The sequence below is a fragment of the Myotis daubentonii genome, chromosome 9 (assembly GCF_963259705.1).
Source record: "Myotis daubentonii chromosome 9, mMyoDau2.1, whole genome shotgun sequence".
In the NCBI taxonomy this organism is placed as follows: Eukaryota; Metazoa; Chordata; class Mammalia; order Chiroptera; family Vespertilionidae; genus Myotis; species Myotis daubentonii.
The window spans coordinates 77,518,073-77,529,360 of record NC_081848.1 but is presented as its reverse complement, the minus strand read 5'-3'; the positions used below and the strand labels follow the sequence as shown (position 1 = coordinate 77,529,360).

Genomic DNA, 11,288 nt, shown 5'->3' with positions numbered 1-11,288 from the left:
CCAGGTTCGATTCCGGCCAAGGCCATGTACCTTGGTTGCCGGCACATCCCCAGTGGGAGGTGTGCGGGAGGCACCTGATTTATTTTTCTCTCTCATCGATGTTTCTAACTCTCTGTCCCTCTCCCTTCCTCTCTGTGAAAGATCAATAAAATATATATTTTTAAAAATGGAGACAGTAAATGTACTTTGTTTAATTAGACACACCGGGGGTGCTATGTAGACAGTGAATACAATAGGAAAATTCACAAAATAAATAATAGATGAGTAGCCAATAAGTACACGGCAAGATGCTCAACATCGTCATCAGAGAAATGCAAATTACAACTAAAATGAACATACTTTGTTCACACACAACAGCTGAAGCTGGGGAGAAAACTCTGACCATACTAAGTGCAGCATCTGGCACTTTTATAGACCACGAGGGAAATGGTACGACCACTTGGGAAAATAGTTTGGAAGTTCCTCATAAACTAGAACACAGATTATCCTATGGCCCAGTACTCACCTGTAGATATTTACTCAAGAGAAATGATAGCATACGTCCATACAAAGACTTAGACTTGAATGGTCACTGAACTTTTTATTCACAATAGCCAACAGAAACAGCCCAGGTGAATCTCAACAGGCGAACACATAAGCAGGCAGAGCTGGACTCAGCCAGGGTGTAGACCTCTGTCAACACTCTAACTTTACACTTACAACGGGTACATTTTCTATCCAAGTTGTACCTCCGTGGAGTGGATTTTTAGCAGGTCACTCTCCCGGCAGGACTGCATTTGCTGGAAAGTGGTCCCATAGAGAGGGAAAAAGGAATGATCTGGTGGATGGAGGTCAACTGCAGGAGGGATGTCCTAGACTAGGAAGTGGGGAGGCCCCGGGGCTTAGCAGGAATACTGGCTCCTGATAGGACCAGGGGCAGTTTATCTGTCTTCCTGTCTACAGGAAGCCCTGCAGCAGCTGAGAGGGTGGAGACCCAGGGCTGTGGGAGGTGGGAAGAGAGACGAAAAGGCGTGGAAGTCATGTCAGAGAGTGGGAGGGAAACATGGGCCTGCTGTCTGCCGCTCACGCCTTCCCACTCCCGCCCCCACCCCCACATTCACCTTGGGGCTCTCCCCCCCCGCCCCCCACCCTCCCACCCTGTATTCCTCTCCCCCATCACTGTCTTATTGAGCAGCTGGAAGAGGCAGCAGTTTCAGATTAGCATCTTAGCCTGGTTACCATCGCTATGGGAACTCCAGGCCCCGTGGCCTGAGGGGCAGGTCAGGGCTTGGCAGGGTGGGTCCGTGCCCTCTTCCCCCTCGGTGCTCACAGTGTCCTGGGAAACGTCTGCTTTGTTTCCTAGGTCCTTGCCTCTCCCAGGGCCCCGGGAGCTTTGGGCAAGCAGCGGGCTCTCAGAAAGCAGGAGCTCGAGAAACTGGCCACAGAAGCTTCTCGAATGGGTGACAAGGGCCCCTGGTGACGGGCCCTAAGAGGAGGGAATTGGTCTGAAGGCTGAGGGACCAGGCCAAGTGGACAGGCCAGCCTCACACAGAACAGTCTGGGCTTTCCTGCACCCCTGCGGGCCTTTTCTCCCCAGCACCTTCCAAAGCGACCCTGCGGAGGGGGCTGCGTGCACCCGCCCTTCTTCCTGCCTCTTGGGACCAAACCCAGGCCCTAGTCCTCCCACCCATCTCTGCCTCCCCCTCCCCGCCAGGGCCCCAGCTCCTCACACCCACCTGGGGCCCAGGGCCCGTGGACCTGGGGTTTCCAGGGGGCCAGGGACTCTGCCGGCCACTTCCAGCGACGACAGTTCCCCTTGGTGTCTGTGAGAGGACGCCAACTCCAGCCTCAGATGGTCCATTGGCCCGTCTCCTCCACTGGGACCTCATGGACGTGCCTCACTCTTCAGCTTTAAGTCCCGTTACGTCTTACCCTGAAGGGACTCCCATGTCAGCTAAAGGCCTGTGTGTCCCTGTGGACACTCAACCCGCCAGAGTCCACGCTGAGATTTGTGGTTTTAAAAAACAAGACCTCACCACTAAAGAAGGTCACCTCTCCTGTCGTCTGAGGAGCAAAGCCCGAGCTGTGTCCAGGGGCACCGGCTGGCTGCCGTGGGTGGCAGACGGACGGCTGGAGCTGACTGTTTCGCTGGGGCCCTGCACCCAGGCCCCTTATGGAAAGGCGCCACCTGATCCCGCTTGCAGGCTTATTGCTACTGGGTGTCACGGGACGGGCGAGTGCAGATTTATCACAATTTCCCTGCAGATGGCAGCAAAAGTGTCTTAAGAGGTTGCACACGTTTTGCTCTGCTTTTACTCATCAAAGCCAACAACAGACCCGCGGTCTCTAAAAGTATTTCTGCTTGTGAACAAGAAACTGCTTTTCGAATGGATGTGCTGGTAGGTGAGGATTTCAAAAATAATTTTTAAAAATCCCCATTGTTGTTAGTGCCCAGCTAATTTAGCGTTTCAGGTTGCATCACGCCATCTGCTGGTTACTGGCTGCACTCAGAAGGAGCTGCTGACTTCCCAACGCAAACCTATAACCATCGCTCTACATATGCACAAATAATCCACAAAATAAATTATATGCACATAAGTTAGAAATTCCCCTTTTAATGATCTGGCAATTACATAATAGCGATTGCTCATTGTTACAGATATCTTTTTAGTAAGAATATTAACACTTAACATTTAGCACCTAGTTAATTATATACTTTGTATGTTACATACATGTAGGTTCTAAAATAAAATGCTAATTTTTTTGCTTAGCTATTATGAAAGAATTTTTAAATTAATTTCAAAATCAGAACACAGAGAAGAAAATGAAAATGAATGTTTGGGTTTTTTTTGAGAATGAGGGCAGCAAAGACTGCTGGACTAGGATGAGAATTTACCATCAATATTTATGCCAAACATAACTGGTTAATTTTGAGAAAAAGTGGAAGAGAAAATAAACACATTAAACTGGATATATCCAGGTACCTGGCTATATAATTTGAATATTTAAGAATTTGAATATTGGAGAACCAAGATGGCGGCATAGGTTAACGCCGGAGTTTGCTGCTTTGAACAACTACTTCAAAAGTGAAACCAAAAAACGGAAGGGACATCACCCAGAACCACAGGAACGCTGGCTGAGTGGAAGTCCTACAACTAGGAGGAAAGAGAAACGCACACGGACACTCAGAGGAGGCGCAGTGCTGAAGTCAAATTCTGAGGTGCGGAGTGCGCGGAGCGGGCTGGCGGCGGAGGGCGCGGTTGTTGTTTTCAATCGGGAGGGAGTCGCAGACTCTGAGCTCCAGATCCGGGCGAGTCTTTAGAGACCCAGACCCAAACGGGAGAAGCGGGACTGTGTGGCTTCGGTCAGAGCGAGTGCAGCTTTCTCTCCCAGCTTTGCAGCAGGTGCTGGGACTCAGAGAGGCAGAGCCCCTGGGGACAGGACTGAGAGCTGCCATAACTGCTCTCTCCGGCCCACCCTGTTGATCCTGTGCGACCCGCCCCGCCCAAGCCCTGCACAGAGGCATTTGCCGGATAGCCTCAGGCAAAGGCTAGATTAGCACCTCCCTAGAGGACAGAAGTTCTCTCACTGCTGACACAGCTGATTCTCATAGCCACTTGGCCTGGAGGTCAAACCCTCCCTGGAATTAGCTACAACAATCAAGATTTATCTATAAGACTGCGAACAAAGACCACTAGGGGGTGCACCAAGGAAGCATAACAAAATGCGGAGACAAAGAAACAGGACAAAATTGTCAATGGAAGAAAGAGTTCAGAACCACACTTTTAAGGTCTCTCAAGAACTGTTTAGAAGCTGCCGATAAACTTAATGAGATCTACACGAAAACTAATAAGACCCTCGATCTTATATTGGGGAACCAACTAGAAATTAAGCACACACGGACTGAAATAACGAATATTATACAGACGCCCGACAGCAGACCAGAGGAGCGCAAGAATCAAGCCAATGATTTGAAATGCGAGGAAGCAAAAAACATCCAACCGGAAAAGCAAATTGAAAAAAGAATCCAAAAATGCGAGGATAGGGTAAGGAGCCTCTGGGACAGCTTCAAGCGTACCAACATCAGAATTATAGGGGTGCCAGAAGATGAGAGAGACCAAGATATTGAAAACCTATTTGAAGAAATAATGACAGAAAACTTCCCCCACCTGGTGAAAGAAATGGACTTACAGGTCCAAGAAGCGCGGAGAACCCCAAACAAAAGGAATCCAAAGAGGACCACACCAAGACACATCATCATTAAAATGCCAAGAGCAAAAGATAAAGAGAGAATCTTAAAAACAGCAAGAGAAAGAAACTCAGTTACCTACAAGGGAATACCCATACGACTGTCAGCTGATTTCTCAACAGAAACTTTGCAGGCCAGAAGGGAATGGCAAGAAATATTCAAAGTGATGAATACCAAGAACCTACAACCAAGATTACTTTATCCAGCAAAGCTATCATTCAGAATTGAAGGTCAGATAAAGAGCTTCACAGATAAGGAAAAGCTAAAGGAGTTCATCACCACCAAACCAGGATTATATGAAATGCTGAAAGGTATCCTTTAAGAAGAGGAAGAGGTAAAGATACAAATTATGAACAACAAATATGCATCTATCAACAAGTGAATCTAAGAATCAAGTGAATAAATAATCTGATGAACAGAATGAACTGTTGATTATAATAGAATCAGGGACATAGAAAGGGAATGGACTGACTATTCTTGGGGGGGAAAGGGGTGTGGGAGATGTGGGAAGAGACTGGACAAAAATCGTGCACCTATGGATGAGGACAGTGGGTGGGGAGTGAGGGCGGAGGGTGGGGCGGGAACTGGGAGGAGGGGAGTTATGGGGGGCGGAAAAAAAGGAACAAATGTAATAATCTGAACAATAAAGATTTAATTTAAAAAAAATAAAAAATAAAAAATAAAGAATTTGAATATTAATAACACTCTCATTGACATTTGTCTGTTTTATATAACAAATTTAACTATCATCAAATTTAACTACCATCCATACAGGTAAAAAAATTTCAGAAATTATTTATTCATACACTCTTACTAATGATCAAAAACCCCAAATTAATGTACCTTCGTTATTTCTGTGCTTTATCTATGTGGCAAATTCCTTGGGGATGAAAAATAAACTGAAGAATGAAACTGTGAGCAAAAATTGGCAGCATGTGTCACATTACTAATAAAAAGAAGGCACATGCACTTTAACAGTAGTGTTAAAAAGTCAAAGTTGAATTTGGGAATGTTCACTGGGAGAGATGCAGGTAACAAAGACGCCGTGAAGAGGAGAAACCACATTGGAGCACGTGCTCTGCACGTTCAGCGTTTGGCAAGGCCGCGTGTAAGGGGAGGATGTATCCAAAGAACTATGAGCCCAGTGATGAGAACTGTCTTCCTTTGGTGGAGATTACACAAAATTGGGTTACACAATGGCACACCAATTAACAGATAATATTACACATTGTAAGGCATGAAATGTAAAATCAAATGAAGTTATAGCAGATGCAATGAATGACCTGCTTTTATGAAATGCAAATATTTGACTGTTTTAGATACAACTCCTGGCATAAGCCATTTGGGAGTTATTAGATTGGTGGATTTCCAAAAAAGTAAACATTTCAGATGTGACCATTTGGACAAACGGGGTTGTCCAGTCGACGGCAAAACAAAAGACAGGGTATGTGTATCTTCTTCATAAGACTACTTACAAAAACCGAATCTAAAGAAAAATTGGATGGAGCAATGCCACAGGTATGTGTAGAGACGTAATGGATTGCCACAGAGCCTCAAAAAAAATTCCAGGGCATTCTATATTTTTTTGTTGTGCATCTTCTTTATGTTCGGTATTGAACCAGGCAGCAAGCATCTATTTTGCCAGCACTTTTATATCATCTAAGAAATTATATAACTACTCTTTTTGCGTTAGCCGAGTGGTGGAGTATATTGAGAATGCATTTATGGAACATAAAATTTAAGATCACTGTTGAATCTGAGATGGGAAAATTGAGTAGATGCCATCTTGCTACTGAGACGTCATCAGAGGGAGTCTGCCGTGCCTGCTGCTGATGTGGACACAAACATAGGTTCTAAAGCACAAGCCAAGAGCATGCAAGCCTTTGGAATATTCTCTTTCAAAGCCACTGCTCAGGGGGCCAGGGAACCCAGCTTGCGGTTGAGGCCTCACTCTTCTTAGGGGTCCTTTCCAGCTGAGCTATCCCTCCAGAATCTCAGCAGCCACCTATGGAAGCAGGGCCAGCCCCTTCACCCTTCCTACCAGCCTCCAGGGGGCTTGATCTGTACATCCCTGCTATGAGACTTCGCTTCAGCTGATCTTCAGCTGGTTATTCAGGTTAGTTGCTCTATTTTCTGCTTGTAATTCCAGTTTGTATCTAAGAGGCAATGAGTGTAGCTTGCACCTACTCCACTGCCATCTTTGATCTCTTCATTTGATTTCTGAGTTTTAGGGTGTGTGTTTTATCTGTAAAATAAGAACATTGGGCAAGATGATCTCTAGGGTTCCTTCTACCTCTAAAATTCCCCATTTTACTGTTTTAAGACAAGGAAATGCTGGCAGCGGCATGAAGGGCACCAGGTGTTAGACTGTGTGGTCAGACCAGACCTGGATTCAGCAGTCTTGGTACTTGAGTTCTGGCTAGGGAAGAATTCAGAGCCAAGACTCCAACTATAAGTGAACATTTATTTATAAAGTCACGGAGGTGGAATAAGTAATTCAAAGAGGGAATGGGCTGAGGAAACAAGTTATAAAGGCAAAGGAAAGGCCCTTGGAGCTTAAAAGTGAGGGAGGTAGAGGTGGCACCCCTGGGGGTGGGGAGGGGAGGGAGGAGGAGGGGGGAAATGCACTGCTCAGGACTCATTTGGAATGAAGGTAAAATGAGTGTGATAAGCAAAATTAGATGGGAACCAGAAGTCAGTATATTATTCCCTTGACAGCCTGTAATGGGCTAAAGAAACCTTTCAAGAACAATGAATTTATGACCACTACAAAAGGATGTTATTGCTGATACACACGTCTCAGTTACTTGACATTGACTCCAACTCTCCCAATGTGAAAATGCCAGTGTGAGACCCCCAGGAGGGACCCTCACTCTGTCCCACAGATCGACGGCGACCCCAATCAACCGCAGGAGACGTCACTTGATGCAAAACGCAAGAGGCTTTATTCTTTATTCCAGCGCTCTGGGGCCCAACCCGTACTCACACAAGAGCAGAGGAGTTGTGCGCCCAGCAAGGGGTTTTTCAGCTATTTATATGCTAAAATCACACATCAGGGAGGGGTTGCATGCAGGAGGGTAAGAGGAGAAAGAGATTGTTTGTGTCTTGATAGGGATAAGGCACTCCTTACAGTCTGTTCCTCTCAAGGTTGATTGAAGCTGGGTTTACTCAACCCATCCTTTGTTGGGGCTATCTCCTGTAATAGCCTTGGGGAGGGCGTCATTCCCTCTGTTCCTATCTCTAGTGGGGGAAGCCTAGGGAGTTGAGATAAAACAGGCAGCTAGGCCTGGCAGCTGGGCCTGTGCAGTTTGTAACATTCTTTTATTCTTTCACCAGCGAAGGGAGGGGGATTCGTTTCAGATGTTATTTCCACAGACGATCCACTTATCCAAAATCTGTTTCTCTTTCTTCTCTATTATCTTTAAAGGAACAGTTGACATTGCTGAAAGACACCAATGGCCTTTCCAGCAGCCTCGGTCGGTATTTCCCAAGTTTCCACGTGTGAACAGAGCACCTAGGGATCTCAGGAAAATCCACACTCTGACTCAGCCATTGTGGGGTGAGGTCTGAGAAGGTGCCTTTCCCACAAGCTCCTGGTGGTGCCGGATGGCGGGTCCTCGGAGGCGCACGGTTCCAGAGAGCTCATTACTATCAAAACGGGTAAAAATGGTCCATGGGGCTTTTTGATGAAGATGGCGCCGAAAGCGAAGAAGGAAGCCCCTGCCCCTCTCAAAGCCGAAGCCAAAGCAAAGGCTTTGAAGGCAAAGAGAGCCATGCTGAAAGGCGTCCACAGCCACACAAAAAAGAAGATCCGCATGTCACCCACCTTCCGAGGCCAAAGACTAAGGCTCCGAAGGCAGCCAAATATCCCCGGAAGAGCGCGCCCGAGAAACAAGCCTGCCCACTGTGCCATCATCACATTCCCCCGACCACCGCGTCCACCGTGGCGAAGAGAGAAGATAATCACACACGTGTGTTCCCTGTGGACGTCAAGGCCAGAGAGCACCAGAGCCAACAGGCTGTGAGGAAGCTCCATGACACTGAGGTGGCCAAGGTCAGCACCCTGATCAGGCCTGATGGCGAGAAGAAGGCGTATGTTTGGCTCCTGGCTAAGATGGTTTGGATATTGCCAACAAAATTGGCACCATCTATCCAACTGGCTAATTCTACAGATAAAAAGTTTACACTGGAAAAAAAAAAGCACAATTGAAATCGAAGAACGTTATGCCTCATTCATCAATGTATAAAGAACTACAACCTAAAGTTGTCTTTGTACAATCTAGTGTTTGCTCACCAAAATGTTGCAATATGTCTATGACGATAATGTACCAGATCCATTTTCAAACTATTTTGAAACTTTCAAGGTACAATTAATCTGACCAATACCTTGACCAGTGAAGAATGTGGCCTCTCAAAATTAAATATGTTAAAACCAACGCAAAGTCCTCAAAACCATAAGAAAGATGACCAATCTGGTGATCCTTTCTACAACATACGAGCTATTAAAAAAATAAAAAGTAAGCCTTAAAACTATCAAAAGAATTATTTCTACCAAGAAAAGATGTGTATCTATCTTACAACAAAGTATTAGGCCCCAGTGACTTAAGTTCCTAATATTATAATTAAACATTTAAATTTTCCATTATTGTTTAATCAATCATTTATTTGTATAATTTATATACAATTACTTTTCCCTAGTATTTGTTATTATTGAGAAATAACTAACATAACTTTTGTGTTAACTTGAGGGAGGGGTGGCTTTTTCAAATTTGTATAAAATGCCACATGGGCTGGTGGTAGCCTTGGTTTGGGTAGTGTCCTTAATAGAAAATAAAATGACCTATGGAACCTATTTGCCTATTTTCAGGGCTCTGATAGCCTGAAGTTCATGTCTCGTGTGATTAGAAGGATCAAAGTACAATCTGACCCCAAATATTAGTAGATGGTTATGAGGAGACCCACGGTGCTAAGGGAAACAGGGTTCTTGGCCATGCTTCTCTCTCCGAGATGCCCAGGGAAACAACCACCAAGCCCTCATGGGAAAAATAGAAATTATGGATCTGCCTGGCATGGAACCCTAGAACCGAAACCTCGTCCAGGTCCCGCAGCAGCTCCATCGATCGAGTCCTGCATTTCTTCCTCAGCAGTCCACACCTAGCCATTCAAGTGGCTCATCCTTTCCCCTCTTCCTCTTTCCCCTCTGTTCCCGCCTTCGCTATTTTCTCTGGGTAAATTCAAAGGAGAGAATTCGCCCTGGCTAGATAACTCTGTTGGTTGGAGCATCGTCCTGATACGCCAAGGCTGTGGGTTCGATCCCTGGTCAGGGCACATGCAAGAATCGACCAATGAAAGCATAAATCAGTGGAGTAGCAGGTCAATGTTTCTCTCTCTCTCTCTCTCTCTCTCTCTCTCTCTCTCTCTCTCGAGTGAGAGAGAGGTTACTGATGGTCCTGCTAGACCAACTCCTCACTGGACCCCTGACTTGTGCTTGGAGAACCCCCTTGTGGCAGCCTCTCTAAGCAGGGGCAGCGGTCAGGAACCCCTTACTTTCAGAATGGGGTGGGGGGGTGGCTTTATGGGCTGAGGTGTAGTGAACCTTTTGAAAATAGTCCTTTTCTTTTAAAAAACACCCTTGATGGAAATTTTCTTCCTAAACAGCATTTATTTTCCTGGATATAAAAGTAACACCTGTTTGTTTTTACAAAATATAGACAAAGATAAAAACAAAAGGATCACTGTTCATTTTAACGTATTTTCTTCCCGTTAAATATGTACGTGTATGCATACTCACATGCACAGATAAAACATATATATAAGATTTGGGATTAGACAACATTTCTTTTTTCATTTATGTTGTGTGAGACTTTTTCCTAGGTCATTAAAAAAAAATCTCCCCTTCCCATTTGACTACCACATTTTCTCCTAATAGATTTTAGTGGCTATGCTTATGGGATAGATTAAAATTGCCATGATCTGAAGAGGGAGGATTTATTTGTGTCCTCCTCCTATATGAAATGGCTGAACAGAAAAAAAAAAATCTCCCCAAACTCCCTTGCTAATGGCTCCGCCCTCCCCCGCCCCCCTCATCCCCCCCCCCCCCCCCATCCAACAGAAGGTGGGTCATTATCAGCCGCCTCACTAGCCTGGACAGATGTGCATTTTAACCACACTTCAGCGGTATGGAAATGCTGGAAGGGGGCGCTGTGTGCTGTGCTTTGGGGGCTCTCACCCCAAGGCCGGTCTGAAGCCAGATACCTGGCTCTGTCTCCAGGTCGCCCCTGGCAGCCCCGGCTCCATCTGCAGGAACAGCAGCTCCCAGAGCCGGGACACCAGCCCGGGGATTCGTTGCCCATGCTTGTGGGAAGGAGCTGGGGGTAAAGGGTTACAGGATTAGAGAGCTAAGCTGAGGGCCGCACCTGCAGGCCGTCCTGCGCGCTGAATTTACAGCGGGAGCCCGGGCGTCGTATAAATGAGTAATGCTTCCTGAAGCAACCCTCCGAGCGAGCTGCACAAATTGGCAGGGCCCTTCGGAGCGCTGTCGATGCGTGTGGAATTCCAATAATTTGATGCCGAGATGCAATGACAATGGGGAGCAAGGCATTACCTTGAGAGGACGATGGCAGAGCCGGCTGCTGCAGCCGGTGCTCACGGAAAGTGTGGCCTAACCACCGTTCTCCCGGAAATCTCTCATAGCTCGCTGCTGTCGCCCTGATCAAGGGCATTAAATTAAAGAGTAATGGAGCTGCTAATTCTGTGTGTGTGTGTGTGTGTGTGTGTGTTTCCCCTCGTCCAGGCAGTGAGGAATGGGGAAAGTGAAATACAAACCTTGACTGAAACGGATATATCTCTTTAAAAAAAAAGGATGCTGGCATGAGGCAGCTCAGGAGAGCGCATCTGAATATCGGGTGGCTTTGCAAGGTGGAGCATCGCTTGCTTCTGCTCCTTTTAAGTGTGTTTCTGTTGGCTGCACACGTTACCTGTTCCCCAGGCATCGTAGCTGGGAGGAGTCGGTCGGTCATAGCAGGAGGTCTGGTGAGCTGGGTCCTCTTATCTTTCCAAT

General features: G+C 46.3%; 1 non-coding gene across 1 annotated transcript; it reads left to right on the top strand.

Moving 5' to 3' along the window:
• Positions 1–10,123: 10,123 nt before the first annotated feature.
• LOC132242434 (small nucleolar RNA SNORA29) lies at positions 10,124–10,260 on the top strand. The gene has a single exon (XR_009454626.1). It is a non-coding gene; the product is annotated as a small nucleolar RNA SNORA29 (small nucleolar RNA).
• Positions 10,261–11,288: the final 1,028 nt, after the last annotated feature.